General features: G+C 37.1%; 1 long non-coding RNA gene across 3 annotated transcripts; it reads left to right on the top strand.

Annotated features, from left to right (window-relative positions):
• The first annotated feature begins 451 nt into the window (after nt 1-451).
• On the top strand, nt 452-21,593 carry LOC307183118. 3 transcript variants are annotated; one of them, XR_013827365.1, is made up of 4 exons: nt 452-1,011; nt 4,596-4,781; nt 8,708-8,826; nt 10,709-11,668. It is a non-coding gene; the product is annotated as an uncharacterized lncRNA (long non-coding RNA). The 3 variants fall into 3 exon arrangements; XR_013827364.1 differs by lacking the exons at nt 8,708-8,826; nt 10,709-11,668 and adding an exon at nt 20,895-21,593; XR_013827366.1 differs by lacking the exon at nt 10,709-11,668 and having other exon boundaries at nt 8,708-9,507.
• The last annotated feature ends 4,449 nt before the right edge of the window (nt 21,594-26,042 follow it).

Here is a 26,042-nt window from a genome sequence, read left to right as displayed (position 1 = left end):
ACTCACACCTCGGCAGGAGCCTCATGCCATTAAGTCAGGGAGAGTAATGAAATTTCATTTAATTTGTCAGGAAGAAAGTGCTAATGTTAAAAGGCATTTAATAAAAAAGGGAGAGATTCTTTGAAAGGGAGTCCTTAAGTAATTACTTCAAGTGTCTTAGGCCTCCTCACCAGAATATTTACATTAGTGTCTTACAGAGCCAGTGTGTAATTAAATTAGTGCAGCATTTACATTCCCTGTCTTTTTTTTTTTTTTTTAAGGAAGGATGATTTTATGAGTAATCCTCCTTAAAAGAGAGAGAGAAAAAATGACTCGATCTAATAAAATTAGACGTTAGTGTGTTTTTGAAATGTTTTAACTGAAAGAATTGCTGAATGAAAGTTTCGTGTGTGTGTGCGTGTGTGTGTGTGTGTGTGTGTGTGTGTGAGACAGAGAGAGAGAGAGACGGGAAGAAGGTGGTTTCAGCCTGGGAAGGCTGTGCTCCTTCCTCATTTCCACTTGGAAGGGTGCCATCTTTTATCTTCGCAGACCTGACATGGAGAGTCAGGTCAGCATGGGCTGTCAGCATATGGCCTTGGCTAGCCTTGTCTAGGCCGGGTTCTCCTTTCAACTTCTCTGGGAGGAGAGGATAGAGATGGATGTGTGAGTGAAAGGAAATGCTCGTGAAGCAAGGCGAGGCTGCTCCATCATCACCACGGCTCCTGTGTGCACGGGAAAGCTCAGCCCTCTCACCGCCAACAGCTGGAGGAGATAATTCATGTGCCAGGAGTGGTGGGCAGCCCGTGAGCCCACGGGTGGATGATGGATTTGCACCTCCAAAGCAGGTCACATTCAGGAAAAAGATTCTTAAATATTTCTTTGGAAGTAAACTGGTGCCATTTCCAAATTGATTCATCAAACATTCTCATGCCTGAATTTATGCACAAATACCATGTGAATGTTTTACTTTTATCAAGTCTGTCTTCTGGGAGGGAGTCGTGGTATGAACATAAGTTGCTAAGTTGAAGACAGGTAAGTAAAGATGGATAAAAGGAGATGTTATAGATCTATCTCATATAGTTTATTGGAAGATTAAATGAGGTTGGGTTATCAGAAAAGTTTAACTATAAAATGTTAATTGTTCTAGCTATTATACTAACTGCAGTTGAAGTGGTTTTACTAAAATGCCAATCTGATCACATCTCTCTCCTTCTTACTGTCATTTCAATGGCTTTCCATGGCCCTCAGTGGAAGCTTGAAATTTTCAGTAAGCCATGCATTGCCTCTGCTAATTTCCAAAGATCTCATCCTTCATGAATCTGCTCTTCAAAATATCAGGTCTTCAATGTTTAAGAACTCCCTCACCTCTGGACCTTTACATATGTTTTCCCCTCTTGTCTAGAGCTATGCTGCTCAGTACTTAAGCCACTAGGTACAAGTGACTATTGAAATTGAAATTAAAAAATATAAAATTAAATGACAGTGAAAATGGAGTGTGCACTCGGCACATTTCTAGCACTCAATCATGTTACGTGGCTAGTGGCCACCATCTTGGATGGTGCCACTATTGATCATTCCATCCCTGCAGAGATCTCCCTTGGACATCACAGGTCTGCAGTGATCAGAAGATCACTACCTTACGACTTCATTAAATTTTCAGCTTAGATATCACCTCCACAAGGAAGTCTTTCTTACCCCCACCCAGAGCCTTAAAGAACAGTGAGGTTGTCCTCTCCAATATCCTACCATATGGAAGTTGCCTGGGTGCTTATCTGAATTTCCTGATCAACCATGAACTCAGTGAGGTCAGGGACTTATCAGAGTATTGACCAGCATATATTGCCCCCTTAGAGAACAAATCATAACAAAAGTATTCATCGAGTATTTACTAGGTGTGTGACCTCACTTAATACATGAATAAGTACTATTTTTCTCAGTACGTAAGTGGGGACTAGTTGTTATCTCAACAGGGTAAATGAAGAGCCTGAGGCCCAGAGAGGTAAATCACTAGCTCAGGTCTTGCAGATCTTGAGGAAGAGTGGGTGCTAGGCCAGGCAGCCTAATTGCAGAACTTACACTGTGCACCTCCCTGTTGTTAATGCCCACACAATTTTGTTGAAAGAATGTGGAGTACCCAGGGACAGGCATGAAAGTAGACAATAGTTACTCTTTCATAACAGCACTGTGTTTTAAAATTGTACCAATTTTCCCATCAGCCTGACTATAGAAAGTGTTGTTTTCTTTTAATAAGTGCTTTCCACTCTCTTCCTTCAGCTCTTCACTGGAGTGAGAAGAAAGAAGGCAGAGTACACCCGCTGTACAATTAAGAAACCTAAAGTTCAGAGGGGAAGCAAGATGAAAGCCTAGTGGGTTAACTCTGTAAAGTCAAAGTAAAGCAGTCTTGGCAGGTGTTCAAGTGACATGATGTACAGGAGCAAGGGATCCAAGTCATTGACTTGGATTTTTCTTGGCTCCAATGTTTTCGTTTTCTGACTGCCCAAGTCATATTAATTAGCAGTATCAGTTCTTTCTCATAGCTGCATGTGTTACTGATGTTGATTGTTAGATAATGAAATAACCAGACATTGTTTTCAACAAATTAAGACGGTATCTATAAGTAGGTCCCCACTCAGACATTAAGCCTCATGATTACTGTATCACTACAGCTACTAGTAAATCAGTATTTTAGTTATCCTCCTTGACTATTGTCATTATCGTTGTTGTTGTTATTATTTCAGATTGAATGTTGATACCACCAAAAAAAGCTTCTTTTAAAGCAAATGTATTTAATACAAAATTTTGGTAAAGTGGGCTTCTCATTATGACTGAAACTTAAGACTTTATATCTTTCTGCAGAGTCCAATACATGGGTAAATAGGAAAATGGAGGATTCATTGAGTTCCCAGTGGGACTACATTCTATTTTGTTAAAAAAACTAAAGTATTAAAAGGGGAAACTTTATGTTCTGGATTTTGTACATTCAGAGGATTTAATACTAGGCAAGTAATACTCTATGAAGTTTACATATATTGACCCATTTATTCCTGGTTAGAAATCTATAAGATTATTATGCTCATTATACAGATGAGAAAATTGAGGTACACGTCTATAAAAACTTGCCCAAATCATATGGCCAGTGAATGACAGAGCTGGGATTTGAACTTATGCAATGTAGTTCTCAAGCCCACTTCTTAACCACACTGCTCTGTATTGACTCTCCGTGAACAGGTCCAGACACATACACATAAGTACATACAGACATTTATAAACACAGGAAAAGTTAAGCATGACCTTTCTAAAGAAACAGGAAAAGTAGAAAGATCCTCCCATGTTTTTATTTGAGGATAGCATCTATGTTGCAAATGCAGTTTGGCTTGTTGGCACATTTAAAAAGAGAAAAACTGGTCCCCATGTCTAAATAGGAAAATACAAGAAGGGATTTCTAGTAAACATTGATGAATTCACCTGGTTCGATAAAGAAGGAGATCAGTAAAAACAAATATTTCCTAATCCTTTTATATACTTTTATTATTATTATTTTTTCTCTGTAATATAACATCACTTTTGTTCAACAGAAGCAAAAAGCTTTAGTTGATGTTTAGAGAATTGTTCTAAGTTGGTATCATTTAAGTGCATTTTGATCTTTAAGTAAGCATCTGTATTTGGCTACTGTCTAATATTCGTCTACATAGAGCTAAATTTACAGTCTCTTTTCCCAAACATAAAGAAAAAAAAAAAAGAATAAAACTAAGGAGGCTTAAAAATATGTTCACAAGTTCCTATTAGCAACTGCTTCAATCAAAACCCAGATATCAGTTTTTCCTCCTCATCGTGTCACTAATGACACTTTACAAATACATGGATTATATGCTTTCTTCCGAGCAATTTATGAAGAGAGTACAGTGGTTCACCCTGGCATTTGGCCAGCTTAGTTACTTAGCAAGACTGACAGAAGATCCAACCTGATCAGGTTGGCTATAAACTGGCTTTTAAATGAGAAGGAATCGAAAACCCAGAGGCTATCGAAAAAAATCCATTCAAGTGAAAGGAAAACACATCCCTGCTTTTGAAGACCCTCAAATAGTTTGAAAAAAAAAGTGATCAGTGTTTTTGACTCTAAAGCTTATTCTAAAGTGGGGGAAGAAAAGAATAAGAGCAGATCACTTTGCTTTTCCAAAGCACGCGTTTTGAAAAAGTAGCATTCCACCGAAGGACATAAACCTGCTAAACCTTTTAAACACGACTCAAACAATTGCTAGCATTATTTAAACTCCTGTCATAGAAAACATCAAATGACCAAAAATCATGTTTGCGGTATTTAAACACACACACATACGCACATATTGAAATGGGGGGAATAGATTCAGAAGAAATGATTTGTAAGGATGTGGTTAAAACTATTTATATACCGGGTTCTATTTGTTTTACAGCTAGTGGTGCGCGGACAGCATGAAAGGTTATCTTTGACAAGGTTTTAGCTATTATTTTCTTCCAGTGAAATGGTATTTCTTGAGAAAAAAAGGTCTTTGGAACAAAATAACAATAAATCCTGATTTAGATACATAAACCTGCCATTGATATCACATAATATCAGTGTTCTTTCTCACTCGATACAGGCGTTTTAAAGATAAATGGTAAACCTGAACTGGAAATCCATCTGGCCGGCTGCCTGCTCTAATGAATAACCCCACTTTGGCGCATGCAATGTAAGCAGAAAGTTCTCTCCCAGCCTCTTTCGTCTGTCATGAATCTACGAGACAGCCGACATAATATCTGGGCGACAACGGTGCGCTAACAGTGCAGTGAGTTCCATTTTCTTTGCTTTCTATTGATTTTCACTTAATAACTGGCGAAATACTAAACGTCCGCCCTGAGTACCTAATAAATCCTGCCTGAGCTTTTTATTGAGGAGAATTTAATAAAAACAACCATTGCGGCTGAGGGATTTTTCTTCTGGACAGAACATAGGGGTAGGGGACATTGGGGTTGGGGCAAGAGGAAGCCTTCTGATTTTTTTAAGAGACTTTCTCCCCTTTGAAAAAGCAGTACCCATGTCAAGGATGCCTGTGTGTTTGAACCGGGTTCCTTAGAGAAGATGCTGTAAGTTCTGTAGACAGGCTGTCTAGTGAACAGGAGGAAAAGGGATGCAAGGCTTGGCAAAACCCATCCTTCTGGTCCCCTGGTGTCCTTTGATACTGGCCTTCAAGCTTCACCCAAGGACTTCTTCGTTGTTACCAATGGCTGTCAAAAATCTATAGGAATATGCATTTTACTATACTAAGTAATCATTATTTGGAATTTGATATTAAAAATCCAAAGCAAGCCATGCTTGCTGAATCCTCAGATACCTTTAACAGAATTCTAGATATTAAAAAACATGGTAAACATCTGAAGGGAGAAGGTACATGCAAATTATTCCATTTAATGCTAATTTGAACCTCACAAATTCACTTTTGGGGCAAAGAGCTCTATTAGAGGTTTCTTAAAACCCAAAGAGAATTGGAAAGTATGGGCTTTACACTGTTCACCATCTTCCTCTGCGTACAATTCTAGAACAATTTCCATTGTTGATGCTTAAGGAAAACCTCTTTATTCTGTTATGTGGCCTTTTAGAGGCATTTCACAGCTATGGCTCCCCCTGCCCCAAACCGTACCCTTTATATTTTAATTGACTTTGAGGCTAGGCTATTTTCAAATCACCAGGCTTAGTGAATAAGTATTTTAGAATCTCTTCCTATGTATACACTCATTCCATTCCATCCTCAATAAAATTTCTAACCAAAAATCGACATATTTAGAAAAATTAAAAATAGAAATCTACTTTAAAGTTGTTGTTGTTGTTGTTTTTTAGATAAAATTTGTGGATTTCTGGTTTGGGTATCAATGTTATAAAAAACACAGTCACTCCAGCAAAGCAAGCCATGACTCAATTATTTGTCAGCAGCTCCATGGCAGCTTTTCCTGCAGAATCCCAGTGACAGAGGCAATATGACATAGTGCAGGTTCATGTCAAAGCACCTTGATTGAAATCCTGGCTTCCCCTCCTCTGAGGTTTGGTTACTTTGTCTATGAAAGGAGGATACTGTTGCCCAACAAGCGTGGTTGACATCACCTTGGCAAAAATCAATAAATGTATGGGTGCTGGACAAATGATGTCCATTTATTTCACTGTTACCTCAATAATGAGCAGTGGTTAATCAATCGGGGTAGGATTTGAAATTGGCAAAATCTCAGAAATCCCCCTTTTTTCCCTCCACAGTTTACAGCTGACTTTACTCTTCTGTGCCTCTGTGTCCTCTTTTCTAAAACGGAGCTCATCTCAAAGTTTTTGCTTAAGAGAAGTCCTGATGCAAACGGTGTCCTCTGGGTGATGATTGTATGTCAATGTAGGTGCATTAATTGTAACAAATGTGGAGGCTATTGATAGCGGGGAGAGGCTGTGCACCCTGTGAGGTGTGGGGGTGTGTGGGGACTCCTGTACCTTCCTCTCAATTTCGCTGGGAGCCTAAAACTACTGTAAAAAATCAAGTCTACTTAAAAAAGAGAGAGAGAGGGAGGAATAGCAGCAAGAAAACCGACAGTTCCTGCAGGTAGAAATACTCAATAATATTTGCTTTTATTATTTACAAGTATTGTTTAGCAATAACTGAAATCAAGTTGTGACTCTTTACAAAACAGAGCCTGATCATTTTTATGATGTGACTTTCACTTAATTTAGATATTGATGCCTTCTTGTTAATTCTAATTTTGGGGGTGGGGGATGGGGCAGGGTGGAATATTGGAAGCTTTCGTTGTCCAGCTCTTCCTAAAAATAGAGTTTAGTAAAATCTTTAACATTTTCCCCTTTCTGATCATTTTGCTTTGCCACTTTTTCAGAGGAGAGCTTTTTTTTTTTTAGATTCTTTTGGAACCTAGCCTATTCCATCCTCAGCAGAATGTTTTGGTTCCATCTAATCAGATAGGCTGACTGCAGGAAATTCAGCAGGGCATGTGCACATCCCCAAGCTGACATTTTGGGGAGGTCATTTCAGACTTGAAACTCAGGGATTTGCAGGGCGCTGGGTGTTAGCGTCCTCTAATGGGTCCACATAAAGGTATATTGCTATTGGGATAATGTCTTCCACTGCTCAACAAAAGGTTGTTGTACTGAGCTGTGATTGTGACAAATGATTTACTATTAGGAACATTCTGTAATTATTGTTCAGTGGGACCGCAGACCAATACATCATTAACATGATAGACGGCCTTTTATATCAGCAAAAATAACTAAATTAATAAAAATGGCTTCATTCCAAACCCTGTCAGAAAGCCAATACTCAGAACAATCAAGTAGCAGTGATACCTGAGAAAGCCATAGTTTATATCCCCCAACAAATCATGTTTTATGCATAAGTAATAAAATATTTGTATATATAATCTCTATAATATAGATCTGTGTAACAGAACTGATTTTTATAGATATCAGCACTAAACAAAAATAGAGGATATTTAAATATTTTGTCCCAAATGATTTAGATTTAAATTTATGCTTTTATGCAATTGGATTGCAGTTTTAGAATATTAGAATCTGCCTATGATGTCTTTTTTTCAATTCTCAAGCATTGGGAAAAAAATTTAATGAGGATCTTGGAGACTGGAATGTCTCTCCTTGATCTTCCTTCTTTCCTTTCTTCCTTCCCTCCTTCCCTCCTTCCTTTTCAACAACAAACTCCTAATTTATGCTTTCAGTCCTTAGCCTCACGTTTTTTACTCTTTTACACAGAATTAAACATTCAACATTTTATGAGGAAGACAATTTTCCTACACCCAAACACTTCAAAGCCTTCAACATTGCTTCATTCAGAACTGTCTCCCTAGCACCTGATTTAGGCCCTCTGAAAGGACTAACCTGTCAGTAATAATATTTGTAAAGAAAATTAACATAGTAACATTTGATGAAATTAATTGATGGTCGAGAATTTTGGCCTCTGCTAACCTGGCAATTTCTATTGTGCAGAGGCTACCAGAGATGGAGGTCTCCAGGAAATTTGCCTGATAAATTTCCTGTCATCTTCTCATTAGTTCGGTGAGGGAGTTATTGTTACTACCACCTTACAGAGAACGACACTGTGGTTCAGGATGGCTGGAAGGGAACTTGTCTAAGTTCTGTCTCCCATCATGTTCCCACCACATAAACACTCGGGTTTACCTCAAAAACCACAACATACGGAAGTTATCATGGATGGAGAAGGCTATCTCTCAGTTTTGCCATCTCAAACAACCACCGATTCAAAGAAATAAAATCTACCACTTCATCTTTCAATATCTTTGCCCATATTGCTGTGATTCTTATGTTCAAAAACACGTACTAATTGTTTTTTTCACTATGATTAGGTAAATAAAAGATTACATTTCTTTAAAAATCTAGATTGGTAAAACACTCTAGTGTCTTTAAAAATATTATATATTTTTTCAGCATGTTGTTAAATGCAAAATGCCCTTTGTCTTGAATTGGATGAGATTGGATAATTAAGAAAACTGCCTCACCCCTCAAGCATCGTTCAGTGCGTATGGAGTGTATGCAAGTATATGGAAGAATCCAATAGTTGGCAAAGAAAATCAGGAGATATTTAAACTGAAGACTGGGGCAAAGGAGCCAAAAGGAGAGAAAAGAAAATATTTCTAAAACTTAAACTTAACCAGTCACGCCTCATGTTTGAATGACTACTTATCTAAGACATTCTTTCAGAGTTACAGGTGTAATGTTACTTGGACCTCCATCTACTGGCCGGCAGTATGGCTTGGAAAACTTCAACACACAATTAAGTGTCTGGCTTCTTTATTTTAATGGGATCTTAACATGTTGAGGTACGTGCATAGGAACATAAGTTTAATGTTTAAAATTTAAACCCAGAAGACATGATTAGTTGGGCTATTTCCTTGGGCCTAAGTTTGCTAAAATTGAATGTACACTTGGCTTTCAGACATATTTGTTGTCGTTTTATTCTAAAGCAATGAACCATACAATCATAGACATCAGTGGATAAGAGGAAAGAAGGACATGTTTCCAGGTACTCTCTTGCAATAGAACTATAGAAACAAAATGTGAGCTATAAGCATTCATATAAAAACCTCTAAGATATATATGTGAGTAGAAAACACAATTATGTTTCTAGGGTTTTGTACTTTATTACTGACAATAAATTTCAATAAAAAGTGACCATTATAGTAATGGAGATCCGCATGGACACCTAGGACTCAAATCTCCCAAAAAATCAGGGAAGGGATAAAATAGAACTCAACTGTTCCCTTTTCTGCTCTTTTCTTCCTTTCCTACTTTCTTTCAATGTATTTTGTCCACAATCTCCTGTTCAAAAGTCTTAGGGTAAAATGTGTTTCATAAGTCAGAACTGTTAGGATTTTTGGAAGTAACATGGTGCATATATCCATACATTACCCCCCATCACCAGTGGGGTCTGGCGTGGCATACATGAATATGTCTGCAAAAACACATATGAACACTCACACTAAATGGACATAAAGACTACATAGACCTTATTCAGCTCAGGTTACATTTTGCAACATATGAGTTCAAGTCAGTACAGGTTGGCTCCCATAGAGAGGCAGCCAACAAAACACACACACACACACACACACACACACACACAGACACACACACACACAGACACACAAATAAATAAATGTTGATTTCCTAGAAATTCTTAAATTAAGAAATCACAAACAGGAGATTGTATAGGAGATCTATACAAACCAACATAGAGCATTCTGTTAATATAATTTGAATTTAATTTTGGATAGTTTTTTTAAAGATTTTAATATTTTTAGAGTAGCGTTAAGTTTACAGAAACGTTGAGTGGGATGTACAGAGATTTTCCACACATGCCTAGCCTCCCTCATTACCAAAATCCCCACCAGAGTGATACATTAGTCACAATCGATGAACCTATGTTGACACATCATTATCACCCAAAGTCTATAGTTTACATTAGGGTTCACATGAGTATGCCTTATCATTGCACATTTGTCCTTTTGCATATTTTTATAGGGCTTTTCCATTCTCTGTAGTAGCTTAAAAAATTAGAAGTTGCTGTTTAGTATATGATCAATAAAATACAGTTTATTCACTGAGTAACTGATATTGCAATACTATTGATACTGCAATACAATTGATATTGCCTTTTAGAAATATGCTCTTGTTACTTCATTCTTGTACAGAAATTTTGAATGATCTCATGCTTCAATCCCTGTTCAACTCTACCCAGTGCCAACACTATTTTCAGAAGTGTTCTTGCTTTTTGGGAAAAGGTGCAAACATAGTCTATATTTGCCTACATACAAGATATTTTATTAAATAAAGACATGGTTTTAAAAGCAAGATTTCTATCTAAAGATACTTTGAAAAAGCTTCTTATGATAGCTCATTTCTTCAAATTCTTACAGCGTAAGTGAAATCAGTCTCAGAGGCTGGTTGTAATGGACAACATGGTCCAGAATTATAACTCAGAGACTCTTAGATGATATTAGAAATCATCTTAATTCTGAAAGCAAAATAAGTATAAAAGTAATCCAGTCAAGTACTGTGCAAGGTGAGGGGCAGCATGCAGGTAAAGGATGCAGAGAGACCTTCTCTGGACAGACAGTGGGAGAATCAGGCAATTGTTTTTATCGCTAAAGCTTGATTGAGACCTATTTTAAACCTTGTCTTTTCTGTGTTGGCCTTCTCTTAAAGGAAGGCAAATGCCCTTGAAAAGGCGTCTTAAAAGTATGATTCACGGACTCGGGAAGAATTACAGGATGCAGACAGCCTCAAGTGTGGTGCCTCCCCCGAGAGGAGTTCACATTTCCTTCCTCTTAATCTGAGTGAACCATTAAAAAGTTACTCAGTTCCCTGGAGGCCCTTCCCAAGGAATCTCCTAAAAGGAAATACCCTGCACTGGAAAGGTAATTTACCTAGACAGGATTTAAAAAAACAGGTTCCAGCTCAGAGATAACCAATGACTTCACATGGGCTGGTGTATTGTGCCTTTTAAGGATTCTCCGTGAAGTTAGTTTACAAATCAGAGGTAGGCAGAATAATAAAACACACACACACAACTACTCTTGTACACTTTATTTATTGATTCCACTAAGCCATTAAATCCCACATATAATAGTTTCACAGCTGTTGGAATACCAAACTGTAAATATGCAATAAATTGATTATGCCTGAAAATAGGCTCATGTCCAAGCCATACATGTTTTGTTTTCTATTCTGAGAATGCTTTTAATTATTTTATCTAGTGGGAAAACTCTTTTCTTAGGGATAGGCATGTGGGAGGGGAGGAAAATTCTGTACTCTGGACCTTAGGGAGTGCTGTGGTAATTTCGTGTCTGAGGTCTTTGGGAAGCTGGACTTAAGAACTTATTCCCTTTTATGGCAAAATAACATGAATTTTTCTTTTAAAGTCCACTGGAAAATGGAGCGTGGCTACAGAAAGCTGCAGCTGTGAATATTTGTAAAGCAGCATGGTTTCCCATTTCTGGCAATTCCCTGTCTCCTGCCCACATTTTCAACGAGTGTCTTACCCAACATTAGAGTAAATGATAGAACAGAAAAGAATGAATGAGAACGTTGGATCATATCAATTCCTAGCAACAAACTCATTTCTTTTCTAACATTTCATAGGCAACAGATAAGAAGTTGAGCCCTGTCTGACATTTATTAGGGATTTTTTTCATTTCCTAGGTCCAGTCTCACATTGGACAGAATTTTACTGATGACCATGAGAACTCTGTCACAGTTCCTTTGCTCAAATGGTATCAGGATTCAACATTTACACTCTCAGCTGATTACTTAAAAGTTCTCTCGGCAGAAAATAGAGAGGAATTATAAGCAGAAATGTGGAAAAATTAAAATGCTGGAGCTGCTCCCATGTAAAGAAGACTCTACATGCTGAAACACACAGACAAATCCAGGAGACTGGGCAGGGCGAAGCAAGAAAGCACATTCTCTTCTTTCACTAATCTTTTCTGAAACTGAAGGACTAGATTCTGAAATGTTGGTGGGTTTAAAAAACAACAACCATAAGAATCCTGTTTCCTCCAGGAACTTCATGTTTCTCAGCTAGGGCAGGGTTCTGATACCATACGTATTTACAAACTAAAGTCAAGCAAGAAAGAAATGTTGGGAATATTTGGATCTGCATACCTTTAATAAACACAAACTCTTCAGCATAGGAAATGAAATGTAAAATCATGGGAAAATGTATGATTCTATTGATCAAATAGTCACATTTAAATGATCTGATTATAGGGGAAAATGAGGAGAGACATTTTAAAGTTGTCCTCGTAACATCATTAAAAATAGTAAAGCTATTATATTTGATAAGCCATTTGTCCCATTATTTCTTGTCCAATGAATTTTGAAAAAGAGCTAAGAAAAATTCCCCTCCTTATTTTTTTCTTTTCATAAAACTCAATCCACAGGCCTGTATATTATATTCACTTTTTTTTTTTTCTTATGTGCTTCCTTTTGTATTTTTTGGCTGCTCTGGTGGAATTTTCTATGATAAGAGGACCACCAATCCAGTGTGCATAGTGTGGGGTTGGCCCAGTTGAGTGGGTCCCACTGGGCCTTCAAGGAAAAGGGCCAGGAATTCACAGGGCTTGATTACTGCCAGGGCTTCTTCTGCTTTTAAGTGAACTATGCTCTTCCTAGTAAATCAACGCCTGGACATTAGAGGTTTAACACCAACGCAGTGAATTGAGCGGAAACTCTCTAAAGAAGAAGCCCCAGAAATGCCTACAGGATATTTCTCCAAGCTTGTTTAAAAGTGAAAAGAAGGTTATTGTGTGAGCTACTATTAGGGCCTTGAACATTTTTAAACCAAGTTCCATAGTGAAATATGGTGTAAAAGTGTCTTCATTCATAAAGGACAAACATTTTGTGTTTAAAGCTTTTTGTTTTGTATTCATAACACATCTGACCACCATACCTATTTTCTTTAATTAAAAAAAAAAAATGAAGATATCAGGATTCTTCCAATTCTGATTACTCTATTTACTGTCTATGATCCAATCTAATTTGGTAAATATTTATGGACCACATAGGTCATTAAATGGTTGGGCTATGGGCTGGTGATATGAGAATAAAGGAGATGACACTGGAGTTTGGCCAAATGGCTTTAATGGTGAGTAACAAATTTTCTATTCCTATCTTAATATGGTTGTCAGTATTTCCTTCTTAATGGGTTTGGATTCATGACTGAGACTGATTTTTCATCTCTCTTTGTATCCATACCCTTTAGTATGTGACCTTGTCATGTGACTAAAGGAGAAGAGTGTATCGACTTGTCCTTTGACTTAGGTTCCCCATGTGGCTTGCTTTGGCCAAAAGAACAAGGTGGAAATGATAGTATGCCTCAACAGGCTTTGGGAGTTTCTGCTTTCCTTCTTGTGCTTCTGCTGTGGCCTTGAGGAGCACATACCAGGTTCCAAGAGGAAACTGAAAAACACAGATAATGGAGTCATCCCAGCCAAGCTCGGCTTTGATCAACCAAGCCCCAGGTGACCTACATCTTCACAAGTGATAATAAACAATGGCTGTCTAAAGCCACTGCCATTTAGAGTGGCTTGTTTTACAGCAATAGTTACCTGATACAGTAGGACTCATTCGTTATCCATCCTCCAGCATCAGTTGGACACCTAATAAGACCCAACTTCTGTGGCAACACCCTGAGACACAAAGGGTGAACTTCTAGGGAGTGAGACAAAGGAGTAGCAAATCATATAGATTTGCAAAGTGCTGAGATGAAAGTATATTCTCAGCGCTATGATGAAACCCATAGGGTGTTATGGAAGGCATTCTGGCAGAGGAGAGATAAGCCTAGAAAAATTTTAAAGAGTAAGTAGGGATTAGGAAGCCCCTAGGTTTGGATTTTGAAGGGGAGAAAGATGGAAAGGCATTCTATGTTGAGAAAGCACACAGCATTTGCAAATATCCTATTGCTGAGAAAGATCCTGCTGCTTTGAGGGCAGAGCGAGGAATCTGACATGGTCAGTAACCATATCTCGCATTTTCTTATACTCCATGAGGTTCTTAACATGGCAAACTCAGGTATAGCTCAAGAATGGCTTGGTGATTTTATTGGTCACTGTCTTGAGGAGACAATGCTTAAGGAAAGTCACCTTAAAAATCACCCAGTTCTCTATCTAAATTCAGACCTCACTTCTTGAGAATGTCAAACTTAGGCAGGAAGCCTTTTGATTATTTGTGGTGTTTTTCTCTTTGCTTCCTGCTTTAATCTTATAGCACAGGGACCAAACTATTCTAAGGAGAACTACTTCCTTGGTATTTTTGGCTTGTCTTTTACCAGGAAACTGGTGGAAGTGTCAGGGGTACCCTTTTCAAGAGATTTCCACCTAAACCAAGGGGGGCTGCATCCACTTCCTAACCATTCAAGGCTTTAGCCATTTGTGGTTTACTCATGTTCACTATTATGAAGTTTTGTTGACAAAAACTCAGGAAGTCCTTAAAGGCACCACAAACATGTTTTCTTAACTGCCAAGTTATAACTTTGCTATTTACATGGAAGAGTTTTTTGGGTTTTTTTTCGTTTTTTTTTTTTTTTTTTAAGTAGAGATATCTTGAAAATTATTATGTTTCAATTGAAAAGAAGCTTTGAGGTCACTGGATCCAGTCCTCTGCATTTACCAAGTTGGATGAGCATGCTCTGGGGGTTAAAAAAAAAAAAAAAAGGCTGATTCAAAGTCTCATTAATTAAGGACAAAAATAGAACTGGATCTCTTGGCTCCCAGGCTAGTGAACTTAGGACTACACCCTCTTTCATTCCATTTTTTTTTTTTTTCTTAAATGAGAATGTTTCTAAATATTTATTTGAGCAACAATTTTCTTGGTTTTCTTAGAATTATTACCCAGCATCACTATTCATTCATTCTGTTTTTTCCGTTGATTGTATCTATATTGTCATTTAACACAGCCCAAAATTTCCTTACCTATATCCATTCTTTATCAGATTCTTCTCCCATATAGGCTATTATAGAATATTGAGTAGAGTTCAGTGCTATACAGTATACAGGTTTGGTGTTCTAAATAATATGCATTCTTGATTTCTTGTACAGCTCATATTATCTAGAACACCAAACCTGATCCACAGAAAAAAACTTACACAGAGAGAGAAACAAAATGTTCTAGCGTCTTAAGAAAGAACAAGTGAAAAGAGAAAATGGCATTCAGAATTCCAACAAGAACTGAAGGAATGGGTTTCACAGGTAAGGTGGTTATTCTGCAATGGCAAAACAATTCAGAAATTTGGGATGGAGGTGTTTGAAGTGGGGAAATGGACAGGAAAGGAAGGAGAGGAAAGAAGACACTACGTCTTTAAATTGAATTGAATGTTCTGTGACTTTAAATGAAAGCTCTTCTGTTGTTGGGCAAATAAATTTAAACCACTTAACATGGCAGAGAAGGTCAGGCAAGCTTATTATAGTGATCATAGCGTTACAGCTATTGCCATTGACCGCTGCTCTCTGGAATCACCAATAATCAGAGACCGCAAGCTGTGTTTGCAGAGAAAGGTCATCATTCATTTTTTTCAAAGCATTAATATCTTTTGTTTGTTTGGCTCAACATGAAACAGGAATCGATAGAGGTAATTCACAGAGCAATTAGCCCCTCATCTGTCAAACGGCATCTGGGTGTATTTAACAAAAAGACCTTTGGAAAGGTTTAAAAAGGAAGAAAGTGCCTATACCATCAACGATTTATATTTTCTACATGACATGTTGTGTATGTATCTGTGAAAAGGGGGGCCCTGGGACTAAGAAAATATACATAAAGCATGCTATAAATCTACACTTCAATGTTATGATGTCTCAGTGTTGAGGTAGACCAAGAAAAGCTCGGATTACTTTCTCTCCTGGTTCCCGTGAAGAGGGCAAGTGGCATTGGGGTTTTGTATCAGGGACACACACAGCCCTAATACAGAGATTTCACAAAAAGAAGACCTCAAGGAAAAACTTGTTTTGGGCAGTGTAAAGAATTGGAGAGTAAGTAAGTAATTGGAGTGTAAAAGGAATTCTGCCTTCTGGCATCAGATCCTATGACTTTTGTGCTACTCCTGAGACCGGCCACAGCCATGCTGTGTGACCCATTGCAAGGAGACGGCTCCCCGCCAGGTCAATACCAGCCATGCCACTCTGGCATGGCCTTGTTTCCATATCTAATTTGCCAATATTGAAATAAGAAGGGAAAATGTGAAATAAAAAATTAACTTAAAAGACTATAGTATTTTAAAAAATGAATTCTGTTCTGGGTCTATTTATCTTTATTGAATGTCAATTGTGGACCATGGGATTAATGCAGTAAGTATCAGAGAGGTAGGCTTTAAAAAAATTCAGCTTAGGGAGTTGTCTACACATTTACGCAAACACTATTACTCTCAGCAGGACCAGATGTATTTCGGGAATGGCATATTTTCTTTTCAATTCTTTGGCTCTCTTCCTTTTCATTTTTTCTTGACTTTTTTTTTTTTTTTTTTTTTGGTTTCTCCCCATCCTATTCCTCCCCCACTTTTTTGTTTTGTTTTGTTTTGGTCTTCACTCAGACTGTAAGATCTTGGCCAAAAAAGAATTCATGAGATAAAAAAAAAAGTTACGAAAGTTTTGCTTCTTCTGTGATTACAGAAAATGTGCACTTTGGGTATTGAATTTAGTTTTATTCTTAATATCTAAACATTCTAATAGGTTGCCTATCCATCCCTAAGGCTTTTTCAAGATAACTGTAAATGTCTTATATGGAAATTATGTTATGCAGTTAAGTGAAAAAGCAAGAGACTACACTGAACTTCGAGTATAATTAGAACTGTGAAAAAATATCACAGCAAAAGACTGAAAGGAAGCACTCCTTAAGTAACGTTGCCTTTGGGTAGAGAGATTATGGAGGTTTTATTTAAAATTTCTTTTTTATTAATTTTTCTATAATAAATATACTACTTTTTTAATTGGAAAAACTAAAATGTCACTTAAATTTAATGCAGTAACACATACAAGGCAATTGTGTCTTTGCAAAGTCATTACATTTCATACTGACCTCAGTTACCCAGAATTTTACTTATTGTAAACACTGTCAAACACTCTTGTAGAATTTGTTTTCATGGCCAGAACAAAAATCAGTTCTTAGAGCCTCATGAGTTTGTACAGAGCATGTACAATTCCAATCTGACTTTAAAACTGAAGTTGAGGACAGTTGGGGTAGCAGGAAGTAACTCATGGTACATCCAGATTTCTGTAATAATAAAATCCTATTATAAGAGAATTTCATTATCAAATATTTGGGCTCATCTTATTTTTCTGAATGTGGAATTTTATCCTGGAGGCATTTTGACACAGTGTTCCCTTCCTCTCAACCTCCCAACATTTCTGTTATTTTTTTTCTGTTTATGTCAGCTGTGCTGGAAGTTTCCATACATTCAACATATGGCTTCCTTTATGTAGAAAGTTTCTCTATAACCTATAGACATTAGCTAATAATTATTTCCCATACTTCCTGTTACTAAAGCAAACATCACAGTCAGCAGTTACCTAGGGTCTATTTTGCTTTCACGAAAATCTTATAATACACTTCAACCACAATCCAAATCATCCCACCTTCCAAATGGTTATTCAACAAGCAGGGGTTATAGTTCCCTTGTTAGACTGTCTTAGGGGTGGGTCTGGCTTCCATGGACTTTTGCACATTCTTCTGATTTGTAAGTCAAACCTGAGTTAGAAAGATGGACTGCCACCTCCTCCAGGCTCTGCTTAGTGTCACAGGGGTACAGTTCATCAGACAAACACCTCATAAGCATCAGTTCTGGCTGCTTTCCAGGGAAAACCATGTCATGCCATTGAATAACACTTAGGACCCAATCTTTCATTCTTCTCCTCCATAACTAAATAAATTGGGTAAAGGTCTTGCCCTGTCTCAAGATAACAAGAAGTTTAAAGAACTTACTTGTGTTTCATGTGGCAGACACTAAGCTTTAGAGAAGTGAACAAAAACAAGATGGCGGCTTTCCTGAAGTTCAAAGGCAACTCTGATAGCAAATGAATACTGACAATCCTTATTTCCCTGATGGGAGCAAATAATACTGCTAAGTAAAAGGAAAGGGATTCAGAGTGAGGGCAGAAAGAAAATGAACCTAGACTTTTCTAATGCTACTTTACTCAAAACCTGATGATCATTTAGAGCAGGACTCTTTTTTCTGAAAAGTTTTTCTGTAAAAGACCAGATAGTAAATAGTCTTGTGCTTTGTTCAGAAGCTACTGATTTTTGCTGTTAATAGTGTGAAACAGCCAATGAAATATTTAAGCAAATGAGTGTTGACTATATGTCAATACAACTTTATTACGAACATGAAAATATGAATTTCATATAATTTTCAGGCCTCCCAAAATATCATTCTTCTTTAGATTGTTTTCAACCATTTACAAATGTGAAAACTATTCTTGTCTTATGGGTAATACAAAAGCAGCCGTGGGCCTGGATTTGGCCCTTGGGCCATAGTTTGCCACAGAACCCCCTGTTCTAGAGTTCAGAAGTTCTAGTTCAAGTATGTGAATCATCTTACAGAAAGACAGACCCTTCCTAGCTGCTCTCAGTTTAGTGACAGCTGTTGTTTACCATTTAACTATCATCTCCTGTGAATAAGGTGCTTTTCTTTAACTTGAATCTTATCTTTTGTTATTTCAGAAAAGGCTTATTAAACTTTTTAAACTCATTGAATTTAGAAGAGAATCTTAATTATGTGTGACTTAGGCATGGGGTGGGGGAAGGAGAATTTGTGTAACCAGACCAAATTAAACTGCATAAAATCATATCTTTCTATTTTCCTATGTTAGGTTTTTTTTCAGGTAAAAACCCAAAATAGTCGAAAAGTCAATATCAGTTTAAATTATAGTTTATTCAGACAATGATATAAAAATGATTCTTAAAAATTTTGAAAACTCTTTGGTGACAAAGGAAAATATTCTCTTTCTGATGTAAGTGACAATAAATCAGAGTACAAAACTCTACATTTGTGCATGTTAGCAACAGAAAGATATAAATTAAAATATTAAAAATATTTATGAGGAGGTTAATTACTTTTTTCCGCTTTTTTTTTCTACTTTCTAAATATTTCACAATGTGTGTACTGCTTTTATAATTAGAAAAACAATGTTATAAGGATGCTCTTTGCTCCCAACTTTTAAAAGTATTTCTACAGACTGATTTATGCTTCTACAGCAATGCTGCATGAGGAATCATGAAATATTCTGTATGATTCATTGACCACTGGAAGGCTTTGTGATAGCACTGAAGATAACCTGCAGTGAGCTCATAAAAATAATTACCTGAAAGTTGTACAAATTCAGCATTTTTATGACATGAAAAATAAAAAAAGCAAAGAAGAAACAGGCAATAATACAAGTAAGGGATAGGGATAACTATATGTAAAAAGAAATAATAGATGTTACTAAATTCTGTAAAATTTTGGCAGATCAATAGAATTGAATGAGAGAGAGCCAAAAAACCTTCCCTCCCTTGCTATTCAAAATAGGAACAAAGCACTAATTACTCTCTGGCATCAAAATCTTATGCTTATGACCAAAGGTTTCTTAAAAGCTTGCCTTCCTCTTCATTTGCAAGTTTCCTAAAAAATTAACTGAGGCCAAACAATTCAACTTTCATTCATGGGGACAATGTAATGAAAAGGGATTCTTCCTATGCACCGCTTAGTGCATTTTTATTTCAATTTTTGAAGAAAAAAATCAGTCTCAACTGACAGCACAACACATGATTCCTACCTATATATTTATTCCTATTTACATTCTACACACCAGCAGGAAGAGGTAAATATAGTTTGTTTTCTCCTGAATATAAAAAATAAGACCTCGAAAGAAAAGAAGAATGTTATATTAAAGATATATTATTAAGTGATGGTTTTAAATTATCAAATATAAAAATAGCTTTATTTATGTTGTTCACTGCTTGGAAGACAAGTAAGTGTATGAGAATAAAAGAACTCGTAACTTCTTGGAAGTAAAATACGGGCATTTCAGGCATTTGGACGTAAAGCTTGGGATTTAATCATTAGATTTGGCATGTCAATAATTTTAGACAGAAAAGTACTAATAGAAACACACCTTAGACAGATATTATTGTGTGCCTCTGTTCTTCTCTCTCTTTTTTCTGCTTCCTTACCATAGAAACCCAAGTAATCTACTTGACTGATGGACTTGTAAGAGAAGAAATTATAGCTGTAGGACCCAAGTACTTCACTTTACCTTATCAAATGCTCTCACCAATTTATGTTCTTAGCACTTTTCCACAGTCTGACAAGAATCAGGACTATTCCTGGGCTTTTTGAGGCCTCTTGTCTCTCTGGATGGTGACATCCTATCTTGACAACTCAGATACAGCCACCAGGTACCACCCACGGGCCACTGATAGCTTTTCAGCTTGTTCCAGGTGAAACAAGAAGAAACATGACTGCAGACTGAAGTTTTTACTATTCTATTACATATTATGACTCATAAGTTTACTTTAGCATTCAAAACTCAACTTGATAAGATTCAGCTCTGCATCATAAGCTGCTGATTGAAAGTTTATAATAAATGAGAGCCTTAGATGCAATGAGTGGGCTGCTTCTTCTATTTGGGTGGTGAGACCTGCCATGTACTCACTAAGTGCATGAATCTGTGTATAAGTGCTAAGTGAGTTGTCCAGAAAACATAATTAGAAATTGACATCATGCTGCCCAGGGAGAGTCACGAAAGACTTTGAACCAGAATGGGAGCTGGAACTTGAAAAATCAGTAAGTTTGGAGAGGTGCAGAGAGAAGGAGAGGCAGAAGGAAGTAATGACCTGTGTTAGTGACTAATGCATTGTATTCCAGGGCCTGTGTTGGTTGCTCTGCATATGAAACCCTATTTAATTCTCACCAAATCCTGAAGCTGAAACTCAGAGAAAGTAGAGTTTTCTGAAGATTACACAGCTGAGAAATATGGGAAAATGGATTCAGACTCAGATCTGCCTCGTTCTGAAGCTTACTTTCTTTTCAATGCACTGAACTGTATCAAGGATGTTTTTTGGAAGGCAGACTGATGGGTGCAAGAGTGAAGAGGTATGAATAAACACTAGCTACAGGATGACAGAGATTCCTTCCTGGAAACCGTGGTTGGGATGAAGCAATAAATACCAAAAAAATATTTAAAAATTTTTTTTTCTAGGAGGAATTGCAAGATGAAATTCCATGCGCTTGACAAGCATTTATCAAACCTGAATTTATTTCCTGATTACAAAAGAATTCCATGTTACTGGTAGAATTAGGAAACTGTATAGGAATCACCAGTTACACAGTCAGACAGAGCTAACTACTGTTAATGTTTTTCTAATCTCTTTATCTTTTTCTTCAAATATATACATATATATAGTGTTTATCTAATTAAAATTATGCTTTTCATATGTTTGTAATCTGATGTCTGAATTAATAACATATCACAACATTTTATCTCATGTTCTCTTTGTAAACATATTTTGAATAAATATAGAATATTCCATATGTATAAATTATCTTAATTTATTAAACTCTTATCATTGAACATTGAATTTTTCTAGTTCTTTATTTTTTAATTAGTTTTTCTAGTTTAAAAAATTATAAACAATGTCTAATTTTGCACGTAAATCATTTTGTTCATTTCTGATTTTTCCTTAAAAAAACAATTTTTAAACAAAATATTCAGCTTGTTTTATTTCCTATGATATCAAAAAATTGAAATTAAATTTCAATCTTGTACCATCCTAGCAACTGAAGCCCAGGGCAGACCCTTTAGGGAATAAACCAATATCCTAGCATAAGCTTGACCCAATCATCATCATCATCATCATCATCATCAACATCATCATCATTCTCATCACCACCATCTTCACTTGAGGGAGTTAATCCTCCTCTACATCAAGAAGAGAGAGAGAGAGAGAGAGAGAGGGAGAGAGAGAGATAGAAACTGAAGAAGAGATGGAGGAAGAGGGCAAGAAAAAAAAAAAAAAACCTGATTTCCCTTTCTCAGGAACAGATGCATTTATTCCAGGTAGGCAAATTTTTTTTAAAAGCAAACACCATGGTGGTTTTGGGGGTGGTAGGAAGCACCCATTTTAGAGTTTGCCAAAGTGACTATTGACTTTTTAATATCGAGTAACCCTCAGAGGTGGTGCATCTATGTCACTCTGCTGATGTATCTCCTTATTTGAGAACATCACACAGTGAAGGAAACCACCTGGGTTCTAATCCCAGCTACTCAGTTTAACAGCTCTGTGACTTTGGATAAGTCATTGAATTTCTCTGAACCTCAGTTTCCACAAGAGCCAAAGGAGATAATGATGCTAACTGGTAATATTTGGATCATGACGATTAAATCAAATCATGTATCATCAGGCAATCACACACAAGGAGCTCCTTTCTTCCATGTTTTCCTTTTCATAGATGGCAGGAAGCTTCATTTTCTTCAAGAAGTTTCTTCATTATAAAAACTGAAGTTCAATCATTCCACAAAGTTTTCTATCCCCGGGCACTGAGGATTGAAAGACTGGAACTGTAGCAGAGTAATGAGTTAAAATGTCAAAGGAAGAGAAGTGGATACAAAGTTGTGTGTGTTCCCAAATGGGGGAGGGCCAAATCTATTTGGAGAGGTGCATCAGAGGAATAACCCTTAAAGTGAGTCTTACAAGATGAGTACATGCTTGCTAGGCAGAGAAAGGAAAAGGGACATTCAGGGCATGGATTAATGCTTGGTCCATTGGTGGTGGGGTAGGAGTTGGTGTTTGGCATAAGAGTCCTTAACAGAACCTAAAAGTTATTCAAATGCCACTTCTGCTGCAGAGCTTATACAGGAAGCCCTCTCTACTGCCTTAGCACTTTAATTGCACCACATCTGTGGATTTCTTTGACATTTACTACTTCCTGCTTTGCATTAGAGATATTTGTGTACTTATTTTACTTTCATTACACACTAGACAAACCAGAGACTGCTTTAGCCTGGTATTCTCCACAGTGCCTTCAACTTAAAACTATATATATGTATGTTTTCTTTTTTTTTTATTTTTTGAAGAATGAAAGCCAGTGTATTTCACATTCACTCTCTCCATCATGGTGGGGTTCTTGGTCATTTTATCTATGGGCTTTACCTGGATGAAAAGAGGCTTGTCTTTTTTCTTATACAGCTTGATGTATAGTAAGCATTGATAGATGTGCTACAACTTCCCCATCACCCAGGAAACCTGGCTGAACTGGTTTTGCTCCTGCTATCAAAGCAATGGATTTCTTCTAATACCATTGATTCTTCTAGAATAGAAAAAAAAAGAGTTATCTCCTCTTTACTACTCACCCAACTTAGAGGTCCTCAGGCAGAGGCTGGGGCCCGACAAGAAACCCCCCATAAGATGTGATTTGCTAAGTTCCCAGCAGAGATGGAAAGTGGCTGGGATCTTGAGTGGTTATGGGACCAATTTAGGGACATTTTGTTTCTCAGTCTTTTGGCTTTAGACCCCCTTCAGTAAACTAATGACTTATGGTTGGCTCCAAGTCAAACCTGCTAAGAAGATTATTAATATTCACCTCATTGTTTTGATTATGGGTAGTGATACAAATAATAGTATATTACAATAATATCATTCATAATGGCTTACACTTATTGAGTATTAACCATGGCCAGGCACTTTCTAAACACTTTGTCAATAATAACTAAATTCATATCCAAAGCATTTCAATGACTTGCTTACTCATTACATAGATGATGAAACTAAAACATAGAGAACTCAATGCCCATGGATCACACCTGATTAGTGGTGACCCTGGACACTAATCGAGAGCAGTTTGCTATCTAGCCTGGGCTTTTATCTTCTATGCCACCTCATTAATCCACTTGATTGAGGAAATATTATTTTTTTTTTCCATTTTACAGAGAAGGTGCAGAGACGTTAAGTGACTTGCCTAAGTCTACGCATTGGAAAAAGGTAGAGCCAGGATTTGGAGCCCATCCATCCAGCTCTAAAGTCTGAGTCTGGGACTCTATGGTTCTCACTCTTGGTCAAGGTTAATAACACTTTTGGTTATAACTACATGGTATCTTCTCCAACCTATGGGCTCTATCAGGTGATGGCTTCCTAAGAGGAAGGAGAGGTGAACAAGTTGTCTTCCTGACATTAGTCTAGTTGTCACTGAGGTCAACTGAAAGAGGATGGAATGACTCTGCAAGTGAATTAATTTCAGGATATTTGAGCTATTAGGAATGTTTCCTATAGGATCTGCTGAAGATGACTTACCCTGCTATGCTGTGCAGTGAAAACTACAGTCACTTTACTATATTTTGTTATGGTCCAGTCTTGAGGCTGTGATTTAGGACAAAAGAAGTCAAGCATCCAGGTCAAAGAGTGAGAAAAAGATAACTCAAAGGATAAGATACAGGGCACAGTACATCAAAATCATGTTCATCTTTTGAAATACTAAATGAATACAAGCCAAAGACTAGGGAAGCCATGGATGCCTTCATTTCAGGAATCCAGGCTGGTCTAGGTGCCTGAGCCCATGAGCCAAAGTAAGTAGAGCCCTCTACACAGAAATGGAAATGAAGGCTGCTGTGGATTGTGAGCTCAGGGTTGAGTTCAGTAGGAAATAGATGGAAAATAAAAGTGGTTGATTGATTGCTACCAGTATAACCAATTGTTCTGGAATATTAAATGGACAGCCCCCTGTTCTTTCATTATAGGTGTTGTGTTTATACCCACCAAATTTGTGGAGTCTTGAAAATGAAATGATGAATCACCATAGGAAACTTCTGCTAATTAACATGAAGTATCTGTTTTATATGTTTATTCCTTCAATAATATAAGATGAAATCACTATGTTGTCTTTTCATTCCCTGAGATACCAAAAGCAACAGTGGGATGCATAAAGTAAGGTATTTCTTATCTATTCTGAGGGTGAAATCAGTGTTATGTGTTTATTTATAAATGATTCTTACAATTGTCTCTCTTAAATGAAACCTTACGAATGGAAGTGGCTGCCAGAAATGGCAGTGAATGCTCCCAAATAAATAAGGTTCTAGAGAAGCAAGGAACTTTCGTCCTACATATGTAATTAAATTTGACAAAGCAGTCATGGTTTGCTTTGGAATCATCAACAGCTACTTATATGACAGATAACCCCTTAATAATCTCTTTAGGTGTTCCTGTTGCTTATGTTAAATTATTAATCAGGTCAGAAGGTGATTATTTTGGTCAGATAAACAGAGAGTACAATGAACACCTTAGCAGTAAAACTGGTTCATCAAATAACCTTAAATTGAGTAAGAAACAAAATGGGTCCTTTTTGTTGTTGTTTTACTTTGTTTTCTAATCCTGATCTTCAACCATGCTATGCAAAAACCTCCCTTTTCCATTCTTTAAAAATAACTTGGCAGGCCTCTATAACTTTCCTTCTCAGATATTAAAACTCCATTTAGCCTATTTTAAAACTAAAATCTCATATTGGATTCAAATTTCTTCTCCTCTTTCCCCCAGCTGACCCCATGACAGACTTGATCATGGCTGCTTGGATTGGAAAATGGAGGCAAGTGTTTTCCTTGACACTCTCATCTTTCTCCCTCTTCTTAGTCAAGCTCTTCTGGCCTTCCTGATCTGACCTGATCAAGAAGAACTAAATGCATATTTGACTTCCCCTGTCCTTCATTGACTTTCTGGTGTTAAATGGAGGATATTGGGGAAGAAGTTAAAGGAGGAAGGATATATCTAAATTGGTAGAAAAGTCAGATTGGGGCATGGTCCTTGGCTTCAGCGATTCTCTTTGCAACTAGTAACCACCACTCATGATGTACTCTTTCTCCCTGAGGTGTGTAGTTTAACCTCAGAACATCTTTCTGAAGACCTTACCTGTTCCCTTGATGTCCCCAGAAGTTCTTAGCCTGCTTCTCCATTGGCCAATTAGCCTCCTGGGCAGCCCTAAGTCTCCAGACCCCTCTTTAGTTTCTGTGCTTACTCACTTGGAGATGGA

Source organism: Stenella coeruleoalba (genome assembly GCF_951394435.1).
Source record: "Stenella coeruleoalba genome assembly, chromosome: 2".
In the NCBI taxonomy this organism is placed as follows: domain Eukaryota; kingdom Metazoa; phylum Chordata; class Mammalia; order Artiodactyla; family Delphinidae; genus Stenella; species Stenella coeruleoalba.
Note: the sequence above shows the minus strand (reverse complement) of the source record. Positions and strands in the feature narration are given on the sequence as shown.